The 26,387-nt window shown below is 44.6% G+C and overlaps 1 protein-coding gene across 12 annotated transcripts in view; it reads left to right on the top strand.

Annotated features, from left to right (window-relative positions):
• The window catches only part of Osbpl6 (oxysterol binding protein like 6), a 163,337-nt gene that overhangs the window by 44,315 nt on the left and 92,635 nt on the right, over positions 1–26,387 (top strand). Inside the window, exon 1 of one of the 12 annotated variants that reach the window (XM_060390419.1) lies at positions 7,414–7,433. The exons of the other annotated variants lie outside the window; for them this stretch is intronic. The gene's annotated coding sequence lies outside the window, so the exon portion shown is untranslated. Of the gene's footprint in view, positions 1–7,413; positions 7,434–26,387 lie in introns of those variants that run through there. 12 annotated transcript variants of the gene reach the window in all.

Genomic DNA, 26,387 nt, shown 5'->3' with positions numbered 1-26,387 from the left:
AAAAATAATTTTGCTGCTTTGGAAATAAGATATTCTCCATCTGCATCACCTCCGCCAGCAATGTGCTGAGTTATAGACACTGTATCATCACTGTACTGGGATGGTTTTGACTGGCGGGGGTGGGGCTGTAACAGCCACATTAAGATGTGCTGGGTTTCTGGGGCTTCCTGTGTTCCAGTTGTAACAGGTGTGAAAGGACGTGGGGTTTCATGGCAGAGACCCTTCATGTGATTTCCCATTGCTAGTGCGTCTCCAAGGCCCCAGAGCAGTTTGGGGGGACAGAGCATTGGCCTACTTGTTCAGCCTGGTGTACTACCTGGTTTTCTAGATGCCTTTTGTAGACCTAGTGTGTGAAGGTTCTTGGAAGAGCTTCTTAATTAAAAGAAAAAAACAAAACAGTAAAATTCATTGCTGTAGTTTGGCTGTGGCAGTGTTAATGGGCAGTGCCCACAGTGTTAATGACGTTGTCCTCAGTTTGATGTGTGAGTGAGGTAGTGGGTCCTTTAGTAGGTGAATCCCAGGGGACAGCAGTTTGGCAGCCTTTGAAGAGGTGTTTCGTTGTGTCACGGTGTAAGGCTTAAGAGACTTCAAGGAGAGGACGGTGCTTCCTGCGTCAGTGTGCACGTAGACACCAAGGTCAAAAGCACTGCTCTGGCAGCCGTGCGCTGGGCACTTGTTCCACAGATCGAAGCAGTGCTAACTTTTTGCAGGAAGTGAGTTCTCTCTGCCTGGAATAAGGAGATACTGATCTCATAATTTATGTGTGGGGATGGTCCGCCTTCAGGATGAATCCACACTGGGATTTGATCCTCACAACATCTCTCTGGAGCTGCAAAAAACTGGGGATTACCTTGAGGACACCTCTTTTCCCCTTATCATCTGTTTGTGTCCTTTGATAGCTCCACCTCCAAAATTTTGCCTGTAGATGATGCCACAGTTCTCCAAAATGACTGTTCTAGCTGCAACCCCCATGGTGCCCTGTCTCAGCCATCTTTAAAGAGACACATGCAGTTTCCAGCCCCTGCTAACAACCTTCCAGTGACTTCCTGTTATCCTACAGTAGAACAGACATCCCCACCTACCCTGGGAAGCAGCTGCAGTCTCCCAGTCCTCTTCCTGCTCCTCTGGTTAACTAGGCCACACTTCCGCTTTGCCAGGCCTTCTCCCTGTCTGACGTGACCCCCAGGTCCTGCCTTTACCTGAGGAAGACCTGCTCCGCCTGCTGCTTTCGTTTTAAATGCTGTTTTCACCGAACAAGGCAGGAAATACTAAGCGAAGTGTTGCAGGATGCAAGAAACTACAGAACAGTTGAGAGACTAATCCGGTTTGCTAGCTTTTCTCAGATGCCGCAGTATGAATCCGCATTCATTCTGTATCCTCAGAGACTAGGTGAGATCTTCACAGCACAGCAAATTTAACAGTCATCACTGGCTTTGTCACCTAATGTCTGTTCCTTTCCCTGGCTCTGCAGCCTGTCTGTGCTTTCAAAAGTTTGGGGTCATAGTGCCATGCTTGTCATTTCATGAGCTTTAACTCTGAGCTCATGGTAGCCAATTATCAGACACTTGAGGAGAAAAGAAAGGACATATGGACATGCTGAGGACCGGCTGATTCTGGCGGAGGGGTGTCAAGGCCTTAAGATGTGGGGTGTACGTTTAGCCCAGTGGCAAAGAGGTAGGTTCAGGGAGCAGGTGATACAGGCCAGAGGAGGAAGAGTCAAAGGACAGTAAGAAGAGCCAAACCTCTGCTTGTTCCAGTTGGGGAACCATTGTGATCCCTAATGGAGCAAAGAACTGAGTCAGATGGAGTTCCTGAGGTTTCCATTAGGTAGACCCGGGCTCTGTCAGTATGGTAAGGTCAAACTTGGCAACAGTTGCTAGAGCATTTTTTTTTCTACTCTGCTTTTCTCAACGGGAGGATTGTCTGTTTAATTTTCTGTGGTATAAAATGTCGTAAGCTGTAAGTATGCCATGTCTGTTTCTAAGGACTTTCCAGCTTTGTGCTTGCTTCCTGTGAGGCAGACATATTTACCAACAGCCCCTCCAGCGCCACAATTTGCCATCCTGTCCATCTGATCTCCGTCACTGCCCCTGTGTGTGGCTGTTTTCACGTGTCTCAGTTTGAAGACTCTTTCTGATCACACTCTGTTGCTGTCTAAGAACTAGTTATGTTGATTTGAGTTTTGCATTCTCGCGGTGGTCCCAGTTCCCTTCAGGCACTGGCGCCCGATAGAGAGCGTTTCCTTACTGTCACTGTGCTTGGGTCTGCATCAGACTACTCAGAAGGGCGGCAGAAGCGTCCTGTGCGCCGTGTGCTTGCCATTGGGGGATTTCCCCAAATGCTGGATCCTGAGCAGAAAGTGATGCCAGTTGTTCATTTCCATGCATGTGCACTTCAGAACCTAAGAATACGGAAGGGCCAAAGGGCAGCGTTCCTTTCCAGCTGTGCCCACAGAGGTGGGGACAATCTTTCTCAGGTGGCCCGACCCACGGTGGGGTTTCCAGGGGGGTCTAGGCAGCCTGTGTAAATGAGTACCCGAGACGCTGTCTGTGAGACAGGTAACAGGATGGGGTTGCTTGAGGCCACTTGAATAGAACCAAATGTAAAGAAACAGATACACAAACCAAAGTCCGAGGAACGAGCCGTACCTTGTTCTTTGTTGTTAGTGCACTTCCTGGGTGCCATCTTTGTTCCTCTCTTCCTGGCACAACCCAGTCTTAGAACTGTGAGTCTTCGCTTACATAAGACCTTTGAGGATCCTGGCTGGGATGTGGTCAGGGTGAGGGCACTGGCTTCTTTGCAGTTCCCAGACAGTTGTCATGGACTGGACTAGACAGACTCTGTACAAAATGACAGCTGTCAAACTACCTTCTCGGAGTGGAAGTTACTGCCATTGACGAGCTGTGACAAGTTGGTTTCAGGAATTGTTTGGAAGGAGAAATGGGTGACCCATTGAATTGGTGGTCATTCTGCTTGACAAGGACTCCTGATGGGAGGATTTCAGATTTGGATGCTGGCGTTTGACACGAGTAAATGCTTGGTCGTGGGTGGTTTGATAGCACAGACCGGCACAGCACTGTTGTCCAGCAGGGGAAATGGAAGCGACTCTGTAAAACCATCAAGTTTATCCTTGCGCTTTGCACACTGTTCACGTGGTGCAGATTCTGAAGAGACACGTGCAAAGGTGGCCAGTCACAAGTGGAAAAACAGTGTGTTCTTTACGTGACTTACGTTCACGTGGCGCAGATTCTGAAGAGACACGCGCAACGGCGGCCAGTCACAAGTGGGAAAACAGTGTGTTCTTTACGTGACTTACGTCCTTATCTCTGTGGGGCTTGAGCTTAAAGTTGTCAGATTTAGCAAATAAAAATACAAGATGCTAAGTTAAATTTGAATCTCAGACACTTGGAGAATCATTTTTAGTATGCATACTGAGTATTAAAATGGAACATTTGAGCTATACTAATAACAAATAAATGAATATTAGGCAGTAAAATATCTAGATGGCTCATATTTTATTTGATGACTTTAAATTATTTTTATGTTTATTTTTATTAATTATAGTTTATTCACTTTGTATCTCCCCTGGAGCTCCCTCCCTCCTCCTCTCCCTTCTCCACCCATGCCTCTCCCCCAGCCCACTGATAGGGGAGGTCTTCCTCCCCTTCCTTTTTAAAGTCAGGGTCTCATTATGTGGAAAGGCCTGAAACTTGGTACATAGACCAGGCTGTCCTTGAATGCAGAGAGATCCACCTGCCTCTGTCTCCCCAGGGCTCACTTTGGCATTTTTGACTACCAGGAGCTGGACATTGAAGGAATTCAAACTTTGTATTTAGACAGTGTTGACTGATGAATAGTCCGCTTTATTCTTGTCTACTTGTTTTACTGTATGGAATTCGGATTGTACATTCGTCTTTCTCCTAGGTCAGTGACACCTCAGACTGAGGATCTAGCCCCATCCTGTTTGCTAGGCATTTACAGAGCCATGGGACCCCCTCCCCCAAGAGTCCCCAATTCCCACCCCAAAATGCTGCATGTATTTTGAGGCTCTATTCCTGGCTGCACAGACACACAGGATTGCTATAGGTTTATCTTTATGAAATTATCTGTTAATATTTTCTGTATTGAAGTCCATCTTGACTGGTATTAGCTTTTTGAAATTGTCTCCTGTGTAGTATCTTTATCTTTAATGTTACTTGGTTGGGTTTTGGTTTTGCTATGTAATACCTTCCTTTGGAGGAGGAACAGGGTTTTTCCATGTAGCCTGGGTTGGCCTTGAACTCAAGATCTGCTTGCCTGAGCTTCTTGATTTCTAGAAGTACAAGCATGTGCCACCACACACAGCTTTACTTGTTAACCTAATTAGGGGCACAAAAGATAAAAATTGGGGACAACTAGTTACTACTGGCTAGAACACACTAGGTTCCAAATCGTAGCACCCCCTGAGGAAGCGTCTTAAAAATGCTAGGGTGGTACCAGTGTTTTCACACTGTGCTCCCGAATGGCTGCGGGAGGACTTGGCGTTGATTTGTAGTGCTCCACCACTGTTCAGTGTTCTGGAACAAAACCTCTCAAGGTCCTCTGTCATCCCGCCCCCACCTCCCCACCCCCACTTTTGACTTGGTACACTTGCCTACTTCAGAGTTTATCTTCAATTCTTATCAGTACATCAGCCCCTCACCTTGATTTCCTCCATAACGCAGTGTGTCATTAGGCTCTTAGTTTAAAGGAATGTTGGGAACAAACTTTGTGAAGAGAAGCAATTTGGGGAGGGGAGCATTAGCGAAATGGCTATTCCAAAATCGTACAAGTATTTCCATCCAGCTCTGTCCACTTGTGTCCTCAGTTCTTGCTCTCACTGTCCCCGAATGGTGGTGCTTTGGGGTTTGAAATGCCCTTGGACTCCATTGGAGTCTTAGTGCTCAGGCTGTTCAAGGCTTGCCCTTTGATGTTCGTGATGTCTGTGCTGCAGGAGGGGATGGACGAGGGCCTGGAACAAACAGCTCAGAAGCTTGCTCCTGGCAACGGTCTCCTGACTTGGGAGATGACACAGACAGTAGTATGTTTCGTGTACTGACAGACACATGTTCCTCTTGGAGGCTGCACAACCCTGTCATGAATTAGAAGAACAGAGCAAAGAGTTGATGTTTTGAGAAAACAGCACACACGGCCTCTTAGAGGAAAAAAAATCCTTCCATGGCTGGGGCATGTGAGACTGTAGGGAAAGGGGACTCACAAGGAAACTTTATGACTTTTGGAACTGGAAGGCCAAGACGGTCACTAGGGTGGTAGCTGGCAGTGGGGCTCTGGCTGGCAGCCTGGGTATGTGTTAATTTGTCCAGGCCTTTGCTGTGGTGCTGTGTAATCTCTTTTATCACAAGAATTGGGCAGATTTAGTAACTACAAATAACAGCTCAGATGGTCTTCTTGGGCAAATCCTGAAACCCAGCGGTGGGTGCGTTGAGCCTGGGCGTCTCAGGGAAGCCATGTGGAAAAGAAAAGATGGGACATCTGGGGCAGCCTGAGAAGGAACGGTTCATAGCATCATTTCATAACCGAGCTGAAGGGTCGGGACAGAGTTACGGGACAAAGACCATCCTCCCCCAGACTGGACTCAGAGCTGAACACTGCAAGCAGCCGCTTGGTGCAGCTGTTGTCTGAAGAAGACAGTGCAAAAGAATTGATGAGTGTGTGTGTGTGTGTGTGTTTGTGTGAATATGATTTTGGGCTTGACCATCCATGTTTGAAACATTGACCGTGAATACTCACTCAGTTTAAAATGAAGGCCAACAGTAGCATACCAGACAGCACTGCTGGTCCCCATTGTATTTTGTGGGATTTGTATCTGACTATGCTTAGCCTAACAAGTTTTTGAAAGGTAAAATAGAGGATTGGCCACGTGTTTACTTTTAGATGGGTTTGCTTGAGTTGTGTTTCCTTGTTTGCCTTGATACTGGGGAAGATGTCAGCTCTCTCGTTTCCATGCCTAATAGAGCCCTGCTAAGAATTTAATGTCTCTTCCCTAATGAGATTTTAAAAACATAGATCATGAACATTATTTTGACTAGTCAAGCTTTTGTGGGTTTTGGGAAAGCTGATCCTTAATCATGAGCTGCGGTTTATCCAGATGACTTAAAATCCTAAGCCAGCTTCTTCTGGAATGGGCTTTCAGGCATCACCTCCTGCCTGTCCATTATGAACCCTGGTGAAAGCATACACTTGTGTGTTATTAGTAAGTTATGGTACAAGGCATAACTCCCCCAGACTGGAAGATGAATCACACAGTATACTTCATAAAGGACTATAAAGAATGACCATTGGTGTCATCCATACTTCTGATATATGGGTTCTATCACTGTGTTTTTAAGCAGGGATAGCTGGAAAGCCAATACACAGACACTGTTTATTCCTGAAAAAAAAAAAAAAATCAGTGATATCTTCAAACATAGAATATGGTGCTACACAAATCTTCACTGCTATGAATTTGTTGTATTTATATATTGCTTTATAGTTCAGAACTTATTTTTATATCCATTGATGCCTAGTGAGAACCTACAGTTGCTTAGAGTGAGACATGCCAGGATTCGTTATCTCTGGTTTGTAAGTAAATGAAATGAGTTCAGAAGGTTATATTTTACCTAGGGACATGGTAGCTAGTAAGGAGTAGAGGGAGTTTGACTAAGTCTCAGCGTCAGCGTTCTTGTTTGCTGGTGGTACTGGGGCTCAAGCTCCAGATCTCAAGGCTGCTAGGCAGGTGCTCTGCCACTGAGCTACATCCCCCAACCCTTTAAAGTTTTAAGAAGCCCTTTGATGATTGAAAATTTCAAAGCGGAATGATACAGTCCCATGAGCTACCTGTCACTTAGCTGCAACATTTATCGGTCCTGTGCTATTATGTATCATCAGCGTGTTTACCAACTCTCCCTCAGCTTCCTGGTGGCAATGTTAAAAAAGGGGGGGAGGGGCTTTTAAAAGTAGTTTTATTATGAAGCACATTAATCTCAGATGGGCAACTTTTGCACATGCAGCTTGCTCCCTTGTAGGTTCTGTTGTCCCCAAGAGTTCCTCGTGGTCTTTTAACTCATTTCTCCCTCTGTCAGTGCTGTCTTGATTCTTTCTTTTCTCAGAGACAACCTGCTTGCTTGTGACCTTCACATGAGTACTGTGCTTGTTTCCAGCTCCTTTCATTGGGTGCCACATCTCTGAAGCTTCAGTCTTTGGACCCACATTCAGAGCTGTTTGTTGAATGTAGTGCTTCCTCTGTCCTCATCTCACAGATTCAGAAAGATGATCTCCTGGATGGAGAGATAGCAGGCTCAGCCCTTGATTGCCTGGGCTGTGGTCTTCGTGGACACTCCACCAGCCAGTGACTGTTGACTCTGTCTGAAAGGTTCATGGAAGAGGTGCCGCACCATGAAATAATTTGCCTGTAGGTAGGTGAGTCGTGGCTTCTAAGAGAGGATCACCACGCTGCTCCCTATTGATTACCCTGAAGGGTCCTGCCTATGTGTTTGAGAGGTGTCTTGCTCAAATTCCTTTGGCAAGGGTACAGATATTTTAAGGTCAAGCACTGAAAATTATAAGATCCAGTAGGCCATTTACCTGTCCCCCTGTTTCTTAATGCTATTACTTCATGGCTTAGTTTGCTAATTAAGTAGAAGAGAAATGGTCAAAATAGTGGTTAAATTACTGTATCCTGAGCTTCAGCTTAATTTTGTTTAATGTAAAAGAAATTGGCGAGGACTCAACAGTAGAATTAGATCTGATGTGTTTTTCTTTGTAGGGAATTTGTTTGGATTCTTTAAGTCAATTATCTCTATTTTAGTTGGAGAAGGTAGAATTACCTCTACATTTATCTTTTAGGGCAGAAATATCCAAGAGAGCACACTAGAGAAACTCATGGGTAGAGCAGTGAACCCAGGATGAACTTGTTTATAGATGCTCTCTCCTTTGGCAGAGAGCAGTTTTCTTTCCCAAAGGAAAAGAATTAATACTGACATTAACACTGACAAGTTTCCTTAACTGTGTGTACAGGAGAGCCCAACGGGAAAAAATAACTCTTCCTTTATACCCTTTTCTGTTTGTGTAACGGTTGAGTGAATACTGGCCAATTTGTTTGCCCACGTGAAATTGTTGAGATTCTGAGTATTCTGGTAACAGAAGTTGCCCCGCCCAGCAAGTGATGCTCTGTGTCCTGGTCCCCTTTGTTGGTTAGGGGTTGCAAAATGGTAACTTTTAATTGGAACACTCCTCTGTTTGGCGGGGGGTAGAGTATTTCCATAAGCCATAACCATCTTTGCATCACGGCCTCGGTCACCTGGGGATATGGTGTGCAATCAAAAAAGCAAGATAAAAATACTTTTCAATGAGTTGTTGGGCTGGCCTCCTCTGAAGTTGACCAGTCATGTTTTTAGATCATAAACTTATGAATTTACATACGCTTGAAGTGTTTGAATCCATCTCAATCATTCCTTTTGATGATTACATTGTTGCATTTTTAGAGATGCATAGTCCGAACAGCTTCTAGCCAGTATGTGTGTGTATGTATGTATGTGTGTGTATGTATGTATGTATGTATATCTATGTGCATGTATGCATGTGTGTGTACATGTTGTTTGTGGCATGTATGCATCTGTATCTTATCTTTTATTTTTCTATCCAGTGTCTATTTATTTATTTCATGACAAAGCATCTTTGGTAGGCAGTTCCTCTACTCTCACAGTATCTTTTGTTCCCAGACCTGGAATTGGCCCTTTTTTTGAGATGTTTGGTTCTTTTGCTGGAACTGGTATTTCAGACAGGAGTTTGAAATGCTAGGCATGAGGTATAATGATCACAGTTTTTTTCTAGCCCTTTTTAGAGGATAAAGTTAGGAAGTTTTACCTTGAATCAAACAGTTTACCAGTTCATACTGATGCACCTGATTCAAACAGAAGAATATAAGGGTTTTAAATTTTTTTAATTAATCTGTTTTCTTTAACTCCAACCATTTTTATCTCTGTTCCTTCCATACCCTAAATGTTGATTCTTAACGAAAGCTATATTTATATTTTCATGGAGATGGATGTGAGCAGAATTCACATTAAAGACTGATGCTTAGCCCATCTAGATGAAGTTTCAAAATGGATAGAACAAATCTTGGTGATAGGAAGCAGAACACAAGCCAGGCATGGTGAAGCATGTTCATTACCCCAGAACCAGGAGACTGAAGCAAGAGAATTGCAGTTTGAGGCCAGGCTATGCTGTGTCATGAGATCCTGTCTCAAAAGTGAGGGAAATAAATACATCAGAATGCTGAGTTTTTGAAGAATTCTTGATAGGAAGGCCAGTGTGTTTCATATAGATCCAGGTTATAGTCACATAGTGATATATGTTTGTAAAATATCACCATAAATACCTAAGAATGGCCTGTGACATTATCCTTCAGGGATGTTTTAATTCAGTAGAACAATTGAAAAAGAGATTCATGAGAATTAAAGCAAAGAACAATTAGTTTAGAGTGAGAGCAGTAACCAGTCAAGGACCATGAGGTAATAAGAACATAATTATAATATGAAGTTAAAGATACAGCTGCCAGGGATCTTGGGATGTTGTCTGTTCTATTTTTTTCTGCCAATACCTCTGCCCTTTTTCAGAAGTTACATTTGAACGAGTATGAATTGAGAGAAGTTCAGAAAGGTGAAACTCCAGTACTGATCACTGGTTTCTATAATGCAGAAATGGCTGCAGGCTTCAGTGCGAAGTATTTCCTGTGAAGGAGAGAGATCAGAAAACAGACTGCAGAGGTTCAGATGGGGAACTGTGGATTGAGCAAACTCTGGCTTTGCCTGCTCGTTCTCCAGTTGCTTTCTCGCTTTGAGCAGTTTTTTGCAGAAAGTATTCTATCTCTAGAAATGTGATCATCACCCTGGGAATGTAAGAACATTAACTGGCCCCCAGCTCCTTCCTGCTCAGCGTGGCTCTCCTCTGTAGTCATGGGAGCTCTGTGTCATCTGCTTGGTCAGGCTTTTCCTGGTTTTAACCATTATTCTTTAAGGAAAGAGTGTGTAAGCCATTTTGACTAATTCTTTTTTTATTATTATTTTTATTTTTTTAATCAAGCTGGATGGGAACCCATCCATTCTATGCATACTTGATAATGTGGATGTGTTGTGATAGTTTGAGATGCAGATCAGAATTATTTTGCTGTCTTGCTAGTGAAATTCAAAATGAAATGCAGAGGTGAATTAATCTGGGGGGATTGCTTGTTATATAACTTTACTCATTCTTCCTTAAAACTGCCAGTCTTGAGGGATGTTGGCTTTCAAAAAAAATTGAGTATGTTAAATATGTTCAACTGTTTTGAATATTAAAATATCCATCATACATATTTCAAAAGAAAATTATTTTTTATTAGGGGGTGGAAAATTACCAGCACTTTAGGATCATATAAGCTTCATTTCATCATCTGTCTCCAAGGGAAGTTATTTTTTGAATCAAAATAAGTGATGCCTGAGGAGCCAGTCTGTTTATTTAACCTGAAATTTATCTTTAAAAAGAGAAGGATTATTAATGCTTTGAAATAGACAGCACTGAAATGCTTCCTGGCAAGGGCCTAGTCCTTTAAACATTCCAACAGAAAGCAGCTTAATGGGCTCCCTCTTGAGGAGGCTGGGCTCCCATAGAGGTCCATGAGAGGGACAAGTGACAGGGCTTGAGTTCTGAGATCTGCCTGTCTACAGGTAGTGTCAGGGCAGGGCAGCTGAGTTCACCATCCCCAAGATCCTTCATGTCCGCATTAGAGGACATTGGTATACATTTATGTCCTTCACTTTAACCGGAATATTACTCGAAAATACTGCTTTTGACAATATGGGAGGTTGTCAGGGAGTCTAGTTAGGCTGTAAAGTTCATAGCTGAGGAAAGTGTGTCCAGTTCCATAGAGTAGCCAGCACCCATGCCCTGAACTTCATTAATCCTCGTCAATACCTCTAGTATGTCACACTTCCAAGTTTATAATAAAAATGGCTAGAAGGAGGACCCTGGGTAAGATGATCAGCCCTCACTCAGAAAGGCAGATGGGACGGACATTGGAATAAGGAGAAAACAGGAAACAGGACAGGAACCTACCACGGAGGGCCTCTGAAAGACTCTAGGTATCAAAGCAGATACTGAGACTCAAACTTTGGGCAGAGTGCAGGGAATCTTAGGAAAGAAGGGGGAGATAGCAAGACCTGGAGAGGACAGGAGTTGCACAAGAAGAGCAACAGAACCAAAATATCTGGGCACAGGGGTCTTTTCTGAGACTGATCCTCCAACCAAGGACCATTCAAGGATATAACTTAGAACCACTGCTCAGATGTAGCCCATGGCAACTCAGTATCCAAGTGGGTATCCTAGTAAGGGGAACAGGGACTGTCTTTGACATGAACTCAGTGGCTAGCTCTTTGTCTCCCCCGGCTGAGGTAGCAGCCTTGCCAGGCCACAAAGGAGGGCAATTCAGCCAGTCTTGATGAGACCAGATAAGCTGGGGTCAGGTGGAAGGGGAGGAGGACCTCCCCTATCCGTGGACTTGGAGAGGGGCATGGGAGGAGATGAGAGAGGGAGGATGGAATTGGGAGGGGAGTAGGAAGGGGACTACAGCTGGGATACAAAGTATGTAAACTATAATTAATATAAAAAAATAGAAATTTAATTTTAAAAAAGTTATAAACAAACTAAAAAGAATGGCTTGGAAAATTAGATTTTGGGACCGTACTTGTTCTAAAATGAGAAGTAATATAATAGTAGAGTCCTCCTAAGACAATGTGTCTTCATGATCTGAGACAAAAGAGCCTGCAGGGTAGACTGCTGGAGCTAAAGAAACTTGCCAGCTCTCCAGCAGCCTGGCATCCCTGGTTTACCGATAGAGACCAAACGTCATGACATAGTTTGAAACGGCAGAGTCAAGGGTGGCTGTTAGTGCGACCCAACACAAAATTGTAAATTTACTTAAAGCGTTAGATTTCCCCCCCCCAGTTTTTTCATAAGTTGGTGGTGCGATTCTTGAGCTGGAACTTTGTGGTGACAGTTCCACGCTGCAGTGTCAGAAGGTTGGACATACCTAGCGTGCGTGGAACTCAGGGAGCTGTCTGCAACAGACAGCTTTGTTATCACCCACAGTTGAGCTGCAGTCTTTCAATTCTGCAAATCATCTAACCAAGGAGAAGTAACGCCTGTATGCACGAAAAGTAAGTCCTTTACAATTGCTTGACTTGAAGCACCATTTTCTCAGGTAAATGTTGAAACCAAGGATTATTATGGTGTATGCAGCACCATCTCCTTTAGACTCTCCTAGTGTTGATTCATGAATCCCAACCACATTCCTCCAAGTGCTAAATCAGGCCACATAGCCCTTTGTGTGTGCGCATTTTCAGGCCCTTGTAATAACTGTGCAACTTCCAAGGGTTCCTTGGCTTTTATGTTAGGAATTGCTGGTGTAGAGTTCAGAGACAGCTCAAAGGAGACCATTAAGACACAGGGGTTTTTCACCACTTTTTCTTTTAGTGTTGTATACTAATCATTGCTTTCATTAAAATGTGCATGCGTTTTTGTAAGATGACTAAACAAGGATAAACATGTTCAGGATGCTTATCTTATGTTTGCTTTCAAGTTCCATTTCTAGGCTTGGATAATCACACTACATTAGCCACATTAGAGGTCACTGACTCTCTAATGGTGGCTTTGCATTGGAAAACACAGGCCTGGGTTTGGCAGCCTTTTGGTATTGAAAGGAGTCCGGCATGAGAAGCTTCATCCTAGTGCTGGCTCAAACCTGCGGAGGGGGACGTGAGCTGCATTCTTAAACCTCCCACCTCTTTCTCATTCTCACTTGCTCCCCACCTTCTCCCCTCTCCTTTACTTTCTTCTGCTGAATCTTTGGAATACCCTTGTCAGCATACTTCATGAGTACCATGTAGCCTTGAGAGGCTTAGGACTAGTGGGTAAGCCACATGCTAAAGAAAGTGCACAGCTCTCTGATTGCAAACTGATGAGTGCTTTAGTAACGTGAGGATGCCGTGGGACTGGCTAACAGGAGGAGCTGGCCCTGCCCGCCGAACCAGAGAGCATTTCCCTTGAGGACTGCCAGTTGGACAGAATAGAAACTAACAACAGGATTGGGGAAAACAAAACAACAAAACAACAACAACAACAATAAAAAAAAAAAAAACCAAAGCAAACAAATAAAAAACTGCCAAAACTGAGTAAGTTCCAGGACTGCCAGGGCTACACAGAGAAAACCTGTCTCAAAAATCAACAACAATAATAATAAATAGAAATTAACCATGTGATAAATACAAGGAAAGAATTTTTCAGTCAGATAAAATAGAAAATGCTTAGAAATTTAAGTTAGATAATGTGCTGTAGGATCAGGCAGAGAGAGAGGCAAAGGCAGATCATTTCAAAGTTTGTAGGGTCTGTTGGGGACACTGATCATCAGCCCTGAGGCCCACATTGAGACTAGTGAAGTATCATGGTCCTGTGTACGTATTTCTCATTTTCATGGAACACCACAAACCACTCAGGCCTTTACTGACTGTATTGGCTACTTTTCTGTTACTGTGATAAAACACCACAATCAGAGCAACTGAAGGAAGAAGGAGTCATTTGGGAGAAGAGTCTGTGATGGTGGAGTGGAGGAAACATGACAGCAGAAGGCAGGAGTGGCAGCCGGAGCTGCAAGCTGAGAACTCACATCTCGAATCTCAAGCACAAAGAGAGCAGTAAACTAGAAGCAGCAGGAGTCTTTATTCTCTCAAGGCCCTGCCCCAGTGACATACTTCCTCCAGCAAAGCCACAACCCCTAAACCTTCCCAAACAGTGTCACCAACCAGGGACCAAGTGTCCAAATGCCTGAGATGGTGGAGGACTTTCTCACGAAGAGCAGCTCACTGACCCACACGGAATATGACTTTGCGTGTTGCCAGGACAATACTTCGTGAGGAAATCCAAAGAGGGCAATGAGGACAGTATAGAGCTTTGGATCGTCTCTTTGAACACCAGTGGGAAAGCCAAAGGGAAACTGAGTATGTTGCCAGCATGCTCCACCATGGTTGTGGGACTAGGTTGGTGAGGGGTGGGCAGTGCTCTGTGAGGAAGCATGTAGAGCCTGGTCCCTTACATGTTGCTAGTCAGAATGAGGGTAAACATGGAGCCTTAACCCTTGGGCAAGACTTGACAGGGCAGACCTTATGACCTTGTGACTTTAAGTGGATCAAACAGGAACTCCTGTAACTAGAAGAAGAGGAGAAAATTAAAGCCGAAACACTTCCTGGTTGTTCAGCTTGCCCCTCTGTGACAGCAATTGAAGATAACGTTAAGTGCGTTTCATGGTGGGGCCCAAACTTTTTTTTTCTTTTACAACTTTTGCCTATTTTCGTCATTAGCAAACGAAAGCTACATTTCAACAATGTTTTTATATTGGAATGAAGAGGCATTGCTTCTGTTCTTCAAGGATATTTGCTGGGCGTGTTGGTACACGTGAGGTCCATAGGCTTGCACTGGAGGATGGGGCGTCCAGACAGGCAAGGCTGTTTTGGGTTTTGCTCTGGATTGCAGGCAAAGACACAGGAGAAGACGTCAGTCTACCTGTCATCTCTTTCCCTGCCCTGCCTCTTCCGTATTCCTAAGTGCCGTTACAGGATAAAGTAGCTAATGAGAGGAAGCTCGGAATACCAAGCCACACCCTGTGTTTTGCTGTTCAGCATGATGTTAGCGGTGTCTAAGCCATCCGTGTTTGCGTCCTTGTCAGTGATCTGCACATTCACCCTATGGGTGGAGAGGTTCTGGGAAAAAGAACGCCTGAAGGCCAAGGAAGGTACAGTGATGGTGAGTGCACACTGAACATTGTAAGAGACCTCGAGCAGCATCAAATGACAGGTGGATTTGCAACAGCCAGAGCTTACATTTCAAGACCGGTTATTAACTTAATCAACATGTACAGCGTCAGATAACTGAAGACAAGAACAGATGTGGTGTCTGAAGCTGGTACGTGATTTATCGGGGCCAAATGAAGGGGTCAGCAGGGAGGCAGTAACCTCCATTAACATGCAGACTCTTTAGGGATGAGGGCCGTGCAAGGTGTGTGAGTGGTGTGTGCATGGTGTGTGTGTGGTGTGTGTGTGGTGTGTGCACAGTGGTTGGCACTGAGCAAATATTAGAGGGGAGGGAGGAAGGGGCAATGTTGGCGAACACAAGAGATATTAAATACAGTGGGGTGTTTTTTGTTTGTTTAGACCTACCTTTTACCAAGAGGTAGAATTTATGTACAGTGTTTTTTAAAAATGTGTATCAATAAACAAAGCCACCTCTGGGTGAAGAGCTAGGGCAGCGGCTCTCGGCCTTCCTAACGAGGTGACCCTTTAATATACTTCCTTATGTTGTGATGACCCTCAACCAAAGAATTACATCCATTACCACTTCATAGCTGTAGTTTTGCTACTGTTATGAATGTAATGTAAAGGTCTGATAGGCAGGATGTCTGATGGGGACCCTTGCAAAAGGGTCGTTGAACCCCCAAAGGGATCGCGCACAGGTGGAGAACCACTGATCTAAAGCATTTCTGGTGCAATGGAGCACTCTCTCGATGCCCCTCCAAACCCGGCTACCCCTTCCTCAAGTAACTGCCGTTCTGACTGATGTGACAACACATTAATTTAGCCTCTCATATAAATGGAAACACCCAATGGTATTTAAAAAAAGCTTCATTTACTTATTTTTGTGTGTATGGATGTTTTGTCTGCATGAATGTCTGTATACCACATGCATCCCTGGTACCTGCAGAGGCCAGAAAAGGGCATCAGATCCCCTGGGTCTGGAGTTATAGCTGGTTGTGAGTCATCATGTGGGTGCTAGAGTAGAGCCTGTGTCCTCTAGCATGGCAGCCAGTGTTCTTAACCACTGACCCATCTCTCCAGACCCACCATCGTCCTCTTATGTTGAGAGTCCTCTATGAAGTTGCCAACTGTATTGCCTAATATTGTACATGCCAACAGGTCGCTTTTATTCCTGTGGACTACCCCTCTGTGTGAATATTCAACTATTCCTACAACATTCTGCTCATTTGAAAAAATACGGATCTTTATTCACCCTCATAACCAGAGCAGTTGAAGCAGGTTCATGCCTGCATGAGTGCAGTATCTCAGAGGTGACCTCAGGGGACCTCTCCGTCTCTTTCTCTGCTCCGTCATCCTCCAGTCCCAAGCATGCCTTCCAGCTTGGGGCTCATCATCCTCCTCCTCCGCTGGCCTCCAGGGCTTCTGCGTGAGTGTGACCTCACAGATCTCCAGTTTTAGCTGGCGCGTTGGGGGACATTGGCCTTTTTAGATGAATCCATATCGCTTTGTGTCGCTCTTGTTCTCTCATCCACAAGCTGTAGCTTTGTGTTCGTTAACTCTTCGTTAATGCTACGCTCCTGTGTGTCATAAAGGATATCAGTGAGGAACACCAGACGATGCTATGCAAGTGATGGCTGTGATGGTGGCGTGCCCACTGTATGTTATAGCAATGAAAAACCAACTAATGTACACATCTTGCCCAGGGCCACACAGCCAGAGAGCGATTAGAATAGGGATGTGACGTTAGGTGCCTTTATTGCTGAGCCTCATGAAAGCTGGATATTTGACATGAGACCTTTCAATGATTTTTACTAGTGTACTTTTTCTGAGTTGGCAAACCAGTAATCTAAAATAATGTCGCTTTTATTGAAGTGTTAGATCTTACTTTGAAGAGCAAGTTTTTTTTGTTTTTTGTTTTTTTTTTCAATGCAGTTTATTCAGGAACCTTGAACAATCCTTGGACCCTGGGGAAAGCCAGCCCACAGCTTAAATAGCCTCTGGGTAGCCAACCCAGGCGTGCCATGTGGGCAATGCAGATAGGTCCACATACATGGAAGCAAGCCAGATCCTCAGCCTTAGCCAAATGTGGAATTGTTCGTGACAGAGAGCACTCACCATCGGGAAGGTGGAAGGCAGAAACCAGCTCCATCTTTAAGGCACAGCATTCCACAGCTCTCTACAGTTCCCCCTTTTTGTTTTAGACGCATCAGGCAAGAGTAGAGGTCTGATCTCTGATATTAGAAATAAATTGGGACTTTGTACCGATGTTCATTTAGGTGTCATCCACCCAAAGAGCATCAGACCCGACTGATACCTTTTTCTCAGAGGCGGGACCTGGGGCATCAACCCGCATGCAATCAGACATGCTCTTCTCTGGGTCGAAAGCGGCTGACCCTGAGTGCAGTGCTTAGCCTCGCATCCTGAGCATAACATTTTAGCTTTTTATGGTATCCAACCATGCTTGGGGAGACTGTCCTGCTTCAATGGCTGTAAAGGCCTGAATGATCATGGCTGCATCACACTGTTGTGAGACTCTAATCTTGCATATATACCACAGGCAAACCAAGGAGACCAACACCAGAAGGCCTGCTAACGCTCCCATGCCCGCCCATTCCTTCAGATGATTCATGGCTGCAGCAATCCATGTTGATAATCCTGTGGCTAGTCCTGCGTCCACTCTGGTAGAATTTACTGTGACAATGGCCACTCTCAGCTGCTCACCTCATCTCGGTTGATCTGTATCGGGAAGTCTATGTTGCTAGTGTTGGGCCATATATTATGGGTTGTGTGGTACTCCTCTTGAGCATGTGAGGGGAGAGAGGAGTCATTAGGCAGTGTCATCACTCTAGAGTGTGCAAACAGCAAGTAGGTGTAATACCTAGACCTAGACGGTATAGGCACGGCATATACACATCCTCTGTAGTGTCTGTGTGTCTGTGTGTCTGTACAGCCTATTCCTACACCAATTGTAAGCAAAACAGAAGAAATTAAATCAAGCATAAAATGAAATTGTACAGTCAAGACATGCAGTGAGCAGGAGAGTTTTGAGGTGGCCGCCCCCTCAACAGCCTGCCCCAAGGCAAATGTTGTAAGTGGAGCACACCTGAACCCATTAACAATATAGTACATTAAATACTGGAGCCAGCAATTGATTCGCTTACATCACATACATCTACTGTGCATAATTATGAGCTACACTTTGGCTTGAGTGGAGGCACAGTGGGTTTGCCTAGACCAGCATCCCACAGACACACGAGTGACACATTGTACCTTGCTCTTCCCATTGCTCAGGTGCCATGGACCCTCAACACCAGCCACATAGCCCTCACATGACATGACCGTATCTGTAACCTCCAGATAACGAAATCCCCATTCTGCTTATAAGGAAACTGAGGACCAACCGAAGAGAAGAACCTCCCTTGGGTTTCATAGCTGAAAGCATCCCCCGCTGGGATTTAGGCCTCTCTGTTTAACTCCAAGGCCTGCATGCTCATCTCATCGCGCTCTGGGCTTCTCCTCACACCCCGAGCTGGCTCTCATTTCTAGGAGATTGCTGTCAGGTGAAACAGCAGGCTACCCTGTTTCCCCTATATATTTGTTTCTTATCAGTTTATGACATCAAATTAGATTTCCTGAACAGCTTTGCATTGCAATGGATGCCATTGTTCACTGTCTCACTGTTCCACATTGATTCAGTTTTATTGCTGCCGTAGCACGTCTCCATACAGGAAGCTTAGTCAGAAGAATTCCAGCTTGCCTGATTTAGTTGTTAAATTTTGATGTAGTCTAATGAGAATAAAAGTAACTGTGGGAACCAGATAGGAACCTAGACAAAGACAGGTGCAGCTGGCCAAGGAAATGGAACAAGTTGAAACAATCATTTCTACATAACTGAAGAGTAAAGAGATGAATACTGAGAAATTTGGCCAGGATTCAACTAAGATATATGAAAAATACCACAGATTAGGCTTCTTTATACTGCTTTAGTATCGATTATATAATTTTAAAACATAGCATAACTTATAGCCTTGTCACTAGATGAATATATTACTGAATATATAAATTTTAACATTATTTTGACCTCAGTGTGCATATGACAGGCATGTTTATAATTTAAGTAATGAGTATGTGTGTGTATATATATATATATATATATAATATATTTCCTATTTGCCTTAATGAGTCATTCACTTAAAACACTTAAGAGTCCCCTGCCACTTGTCCGAAGATTCTGTAGTCATTGCAGGAATCCAAGTGACACTGGGAATGTGACATCAGAGGCTGAATGTTCCAGACGTAATTGATCCGAAAGCTATGCCAGATGGACCATCCAACTGACTATTTCCTGTACAACTGTTAGTCAGGATGCTAACAGTTGAATGCTGTAACAGTCTGCTCTCCCTTCTGAAGTCAGGTCTTGGGTTGTCTGCAGTGGCATGATTTGGCCTTAGGAAATTCTCCCATACCTGAGAATATACATTAAACTCACTCATGTCACAGTTTGTGAAGTGAGAAGGCAGTGAGATGGTTTCTGTGGATGGAGGACTGAGACAATGGGAAGCTAGCCAGTGATGTGGGGAGAGCACCCTGATCAGCGTAGCCCGAGACTGTCACATAAGAGTAGAGTTGGCCTCCGTGCGGTAACCCAGTAGGTGCCAAGGGACACATTGGGGCCTGGGGGGCCCGTGTCCCATCACGTGGCCACGGTGCCAGAGTTCTCTTTGTCTTGGCACTCATGGGCTCTGTACCATGTCAGAGTCTCTGATTTTTCATATCTGGAGTAACTAAGGCACATGATGGTCGAAATGATCACTTTGTACACAGTCTTGGGATCTCTTGATCTGAAGCCTAGAGACAAGCAGCATTTTGAGTCTACACTGTCGAATGGATGAAACTGTTTCCTGTGATTTATCCAACTTGCCTTAATGTGAAGGAAGCTTTTAATAGACCACTTAGTTGTTGGCGGATCACTGATGAATACACACTGTGGCTTCTTTGCTCTGTGACTAGTGTAAAACATCTTCTGTTTCATGATAAGGCCAATTTTTAATGTGTGGGGGTTTATTTTAATTTTATGTTGTTGTATTCGTGCGGGTGTTATGTCTGCACTGTGTGAATGCAGTGCCCGGAGGCCAGAGGGCATCGGACTCCCTGGAACTGGAGTTACGGAAGGTTGTATGCCATTGTGTGGATGCTGGGAATTGGACCTGGCTTGTCTAGAAGAACAACCAGTGCACTTAGCACTGAGCCATATAGCCACCTTGCATGTGCTTTTGAGCAAAGCCTTTCTTCAGCTAAGCTCTGAGGGCATGTGCTTTTACATTTGATATAAGTTATCCATCACAGTGAACTCAATACAGTTTGGTCCCTGGTGATGATTATGAATATTTAATAGTGATTTATCTTTTAGTCAAAACAGTGGTTTATTCCTATACCCAAATCACCACATAGAGACTAGGATTTATTTAATTAACCTAGAGCACAATGCTGGGAAATAATTACTCCATCCTAAACCACCAAGCCCGGTTAGCTTCCTCCCATTCAGATTTCCCACATTTTACTTGCTTTTTAGTTATATCTCAGGTCTTTTTCATTTCTCCTGATGTTTCCCTGTCTTCTCCTCTCAGATTTCTCCTACCACTGGCTTTTTTCTCCTCCGGTGCCGGACCAGGATGTCCATTGCTCAGCATTGGCTGGTTGTTTTTATTGGTAATACAGAGAATAAATGGTGGCATGTTTACACAAACTTGAGGTGATGCTTAGAATTAGTATCACAATGCAATGTCCGGATTGAAACCAGACAGTGGGGTAGAGAAATCAGCATTTGAATGATCAAGGGTAAATTGTATACATTCCACAAGTACGGTATACCAACAGGCCCCCTTCTTGCGTGTTCAATGAGAAGTACGGGTGCCCTTGGTGCTGATGGACTCACAGAGATGGAGCAGACAGCCAACTCTGATCATGATGGACTTCCAAGAGAGTCACCCTCTTGCAAGGATTGTAAAAATCAAGAATCTGGAGAGATGATTTCTGCTAGGCCGTGGGCAATGATTTCATACCATGTGGTATGAAGTAGAAGTTGAGACCAGAGGCATACTCCGGAGATGTGAGGGGAGGTGTTCTAGGCAGAGAAACAGGCACAGTGAGCAGAGAGCAGGCATGATCAGGGTAAGGGCAAGAAGCTCAATGAGGCTGAAGGTTCCATGATGTGCGTCAGGTCACGTTGGAACATAGCTGGGCTTGGGATGTTATGGAGTCTTCAGTGCTTGGCTAAGTGCTAAGAAATCAGAGCCCTTTCTCCTTTCCTAGTTGCAGCTCTAACTCTGATTATTTTAGCTTATGGTCCATGCATAGAGAACCAAGTGTTCCTTTTGACACTTCCTCAAGGAACAAAAAGTACGTTCATATAATCACAGTAGTTACGGTATAGGTCACAGTGGTCTCTCGGGCTAAACGTCTTTGACAGAGGCTGCCTCATCTGCCTTGCTTGCATGATTCAGACAGAAGTCAGCTGTTCCTCACAGTTTAACTTAATTTCTTTTTGCTTGGATGATTTTAGAAGTGACAGCTCCGCCCCTCCTTGGTCAGGTGTGTGTACCCATGCCTAGTTCTCCCTTTTCCTGGCACATGTGGATTTTCTGTGTGTGTTTTTTGAAAACTGAGTCATTAAGGTCCTTTTATTTTCTTCCCCGTTTCCTGTTTACACCCCTCCTCTTGGATTGGTCTGGTTGTAAGCAAAGAGGAAGCGATTGATTTTTCTGTTTGACAAAGAGCAGGCCTTTCCCGTTTAAAGGAATTGTGTTATGGAACCCATGGTGTGCACTGGGATAATTCTCGAGTTGCTATTTTTAGCCGTGGAAGGTCACTAGAGAAATTTAATCAGCTGAGGGGGAAATACTTATAGTTGGTAAAGATGTTAGTAAAGAGGGCTGTTGGTGGTACTCTCTACCTGAATGATTCACTGACCAAAGCTTAAGAGGCACGTGCAAAGGCAGTTGCTTTTGATCTGGGATGATCCCCAGCCACCTGCAGTCTCTGCTTTTAATAAGTTACAAGAACAGCAGATGCTGTTGGTTTTAAGTGTTACACTTTGAATCAAGTCAGTCCTCAGACGGTTCTGGCAGGTGGTGGGTGTCACGGCTCCCTTTGTCTTTACAGTCCGTGAAACTGAGGTCCTGAAATGCCCTGTAAATTACTTGGGGTCGTATTGCTGGCGATGGGCAGAACTAGAACTGAAGACAGTTTGGCTCTAGGATTTTCAGTCCTGTCTCATTTAAATCCCTGCAGTGGTGAGGATGTCTGTAGGTTTCAACATGTGCCCAAATGTTTGTGCCTCTGCTCTGTGCCGTGTGAAGCTTTGAGTTCAGAAACTTTCAGGCTGTTACACTACATGGTCAACAGAAATCTACAGAATCTCCTTTGCTGCCCATATATTCACTTGTAAAATTACCCTAGACTTCCCTTGACTGTCTCCTTGAATCTGTCAAGTTATGCTTGCTCCTTGTTTTAATATTTTATTTTATTTTATGTATATTGAGTGTTTTGCCTGTATCTGTGTCCCACATGTGTCCCAGGAGCCCAAGGAGGCCAGAAGAGGGCATCAGATCCCCTGGAGCTGGAGTTAGAGATGGTTGTGAGTCACCATGTGGGTACTGGGAATTGAACCTGGTCCTCTAAAAGAGCAGCAAGTCCTCTTAACCACTAAGCCATCTCTCCAGCCCTTTGTTTGACCTTTTATCACTTTATGAGCAATGAATGTTTTCGTTGGAAGAACTGTTTTCTCAGCTCATGTGAATTATACACGTTATGAAGTAAAGGTCAAACGAACAAACCAACCCCCCTCCAGGTTGCCATAGCTGAGTGTCTGTCTGTTAGACAAGGATGGACCACAGTTCCTCCACAGGGCATTTGCTTGTTTGTTTGTTCTGAGACATGGTGTAGCTCGGGCTGGCCCTGAGCTCACACGGTCCTCCTGCCTTGGCATTCTGAGAGTGGAAATTGGAGATGCCTGCCACCATACCCCGCTTGCTTGGCCGCTTTTGCAGATAGTGTTACTGGTACCTATCCATGCTCACCCACTCGCTGTGGCCTTTGTCCACCTCCTCAAAGGTCTGCTTAGCTGCTTCAAGTAGCAGACTGTGTGGCTCGCACAACCTAAAAGAGTCACCGATTGGAATCTTCTGACCAGCTATAGCGCATACACTGTTCACAGGGCCAGACTGTGTTCCTGGCATGTGCTTTATAGCCAATGAGATTATCAGCAGCTTTATAACATTTAATTCAACTGACCTGCTGAGTGGTTTCTGTGATGTTTACTTTGGGATGTAAGGAAGAAATCTGTAGGGAGAAATCTGTAGCCAGAATTCTGATCTAAATTTGTGACAAGATTAACAAAACTGGAGAGAAAAAAAAATCATTTGATGCTTAATAGAGTGAGATCATTTCTCTGCTTGGTCTTTAGGCTCTGGAAAAAGTGAGGACTTTTTCCCTCTAATTGAGAAACATAATTTTGAATGAAGTTAGATGCAAACAAAGAAATTGGAAAGATGGGCTAGATTATGGAGACTGGGGAAGGTTGCTTCTGTCTTGCATGAATTAAGTGTGTTAGCATGGCCTGTGTAGTGAGTCATCGTATCCTTGGGTTCTGCATCTGCAGAGTCAATGACCCAGGTTGAATCCCAGAAATGAAGCAGTGGGGAGGGGAGTAGAATGGGAGGCAAAGAGGGAGAAATCAGTGAGGTGGAGAGGAATTTTCATTCCAAACATGGCTGCCCTGGCAAGCGATCACATCCAAAGACCTTCTAGGTCTGTGTCATCTGCATGGAATACATACACACCTTTAATCCAGGAGACAGAGGCAAGAAGACCTGAGTTCAAGGCCAGCCTGGTATAGAGCAAGAAAAGCTTAGGTCCAGGAGTGGTGGCATATGCCTTTAATCCAAAACAATGAAGGTGAAGTTAGTTTGTAGAAGGGAGCACCCATGTTTAAAAGTGATGTTTAATTGAGTGGCAGAAAAAGTGACGAATCAGAGAAAGACTTGACAGAATAGGATATGCCCAACTCGAGAAAGGAAAGGGAAGCTTAATGGGCAATGCAGAGATAGGAGGCAATTTTACCAGAACAGTAATAGAGAGACAGGTTGCAGAGAGAGAGAGAGAGAGAGAGAGAGAACTCAGGTGAAGTGAAGACTGAATAAGCCAGAGACTGAGAAGGAGCCAGGAGATTAGAGCAGATTGCTTGAGTTAGTTTGAGGCCAAGCAGAGCAACTCAGAGGTGGAGAGAAAAGCCAGACTGAATAAATTAGGTGGGAGAGGAGTGTGAGCCCGAACAACTGAATTGAACCAGCCAGCTGTGAGCTCAGTAAAAACAAGTCAGGGTAAAATTAAGCAGTAAGTCTCAGAGGCTGGAAACATTCTAGGCCTAGATTAGATTGTATGGAGGCTAGAAGCTTCCAGGACTAGGCCCAGATTAGCAGACAAAGGAGGCAGTAAATCTCCCAGACAACAATTGAACCGGGCAAATAAAAAGCTCCTTTCACATTAAGGATCAGACTGGGTCTTCCCTGTCGGAGATTAAGTTCTCTTGTTCCTCTTTCCCACACAGGTAGCTTCCGTTTCCCATCCGATTTGCTCCTATGGCCTTCGGAGACCATCTGTTGCCTCCTCATTCGCTTTAGTTAGCTGTTGGGTCTGCCTTTCTGAAGCATGGTCATGGGACCCTCTGTTCTGAGTTTCACTCCTGAGCTTTTCAGCTCGCATAGTGAAATGCATCTTGCACAGATGTTTGAAACCTCTGTGGTTCCAAACCTCCTGTGGGGCCTCTTGCCCGCTCTCCTTCCTTAAGCTTCTGAGAAGCAGTGAGTTCTGGGCCTACCACTTCACTTACCGTCGCTTTATTTTCATTCTTTGTTCACACTGTTTGAAGGAGTCCTTCACTCATCCCTGCCTGTCCGTTCCTGCCGAAATGTACCAATCTTCTTCCTCCTCCGTCCTCCTCCTCTCCCTTCTCCTTCTCTCCCTCCATCTCCTCCCCCTTCTCCTTCTCTTCTTCTGATCCTTTCTCTCAGCCCACAAAATTGCATACAGATTCCAAGCTAGAGTTCATATTTCCATGGCATGAATATCACGACACATTTTCTGCTTTGGAGCTTAAGAAGATTATCCGCCTGCCTTGTCCTGTCATCTGAAGCTAAGTTCTTACGGTGTAACTGAAAGAACCTTTCATTGTTGCGTCTGACTTCTCTTCATATAACTACACATTTATTTGTGTTACTACTGAGCGGGTCAGTTAATGGCAGACAGAAAACTCTGATATGTCATCTCAGCTGGTGAATTTTAACTTCCCGCCGTTGCGTTAATTAATTACATTAGCTACATTTCAGCAAAGCCTACTTGTTAGGTAAAAGTGATAGGACTTTGTGCTTTTCTTCTCTGGGAAGTTACCTCAGCACAACTTGCTGGATTGTTGCAGTAGGTGTGGAAAGCTTTTGTAGGAAGAGTGAGGATTCATTTCTTATCAAAACAGCAGTTTTCAGTGAGTGGTGACAACAGACAATGTAAAAGAGCCAAGTAAAGCCTTGTAGAGTGTGTCAGGGGAAGCAAGACAGGATGTTGGAACTGAGACCAACGTGTCCCAGTGGAAGTAAAGTGAGCAGTGAGCTAAAACCATGCATGGCCCAACGTTTAGAGGAAGCAGTCAGAGCCTCATCTGTTCATTTTGTTGTGAAAGGAACTTGTCCTGTCGATTCCTGTCTGCTGTGGTGGGCTTTACTGTTTTAAGCTTTTAGTGAAACTCGCCTTTGTTGTTTTGCAGAGCGACAGATCCCACTTTCCCAAGTCTCCTTGTGTTACATACATGTGCCAAGTAGCTTCCTGGTGTGGTCTAGTCTGACAGAGTTTGTCCCTGTCTCCGATGGCTTGAGCGAGAAACAAGAAGAGTGAGTGGAGAATGTACTAGACAAGAGCGTGTCCAGGCTCTGGGAGGGTCGGTCACAGGGCTGGGAGGGACGACCGTGTGCCTTGGCTGCCCGGGAAGCCACTCTGGAGACCCCTTGCCAATTCACCGGACTCCTCAACGAGGTCTTCCAGACACTCCTCCTCCGTGAGTGCTGGTCGGTGTGGGAGCGTCTGCTCAAATCCGCTTCTCAGGAGGAGAGAGGTGTCGGGAGGCCTTTCGTGCTGCAGACGCTGTTATTAAGTTAGAAAATGACTCTTCCTGTCAGTGTTGGTGGATAAAGAGCAAATAGGCTGTTTTTGTCACAGCATCTCGCAAAAAGAACCATTCTGGGCCCTGCCTTGGGCATAGTTCTTACCTGGAGCCTTAAGGGTTAATCTTCAACACGTGGTCTGAACCAGACTCAGACGCCACAGGCTTCAGACTTACCTTCGGACTTACGCACTGCATACAGTTTCTGTGCAAAGTAAGTAGGATCCGGGGCAGGTTCTCAATTAAAATAAAGTTGACCTGCCACTTGGGGAATAATATTCAGGTATTATTCACCCGAGTTTAGGATGCAGATGCTACTATAT

Source organism: Meriones unguiculatus, chromosome 8 (assembly GCF_030254825.1).
Source record: "Meriones unguiculatus strain TT.TT164.6M chromosome 8, Bangor_MerUng_6.1, whole genome shotgun sequence".
In the NCBI taxonomy this organism is placed as follows: Eukaryota; Metazoa; Chordata; class Mammalia; order Rodentia; family Muridae; genus Meriones; species Meriones unguiculatus.
Note: the sequence above shows the minus strand (reverse complement) of the source record. Positions and strands in the feature narration are given on the sequence as shown.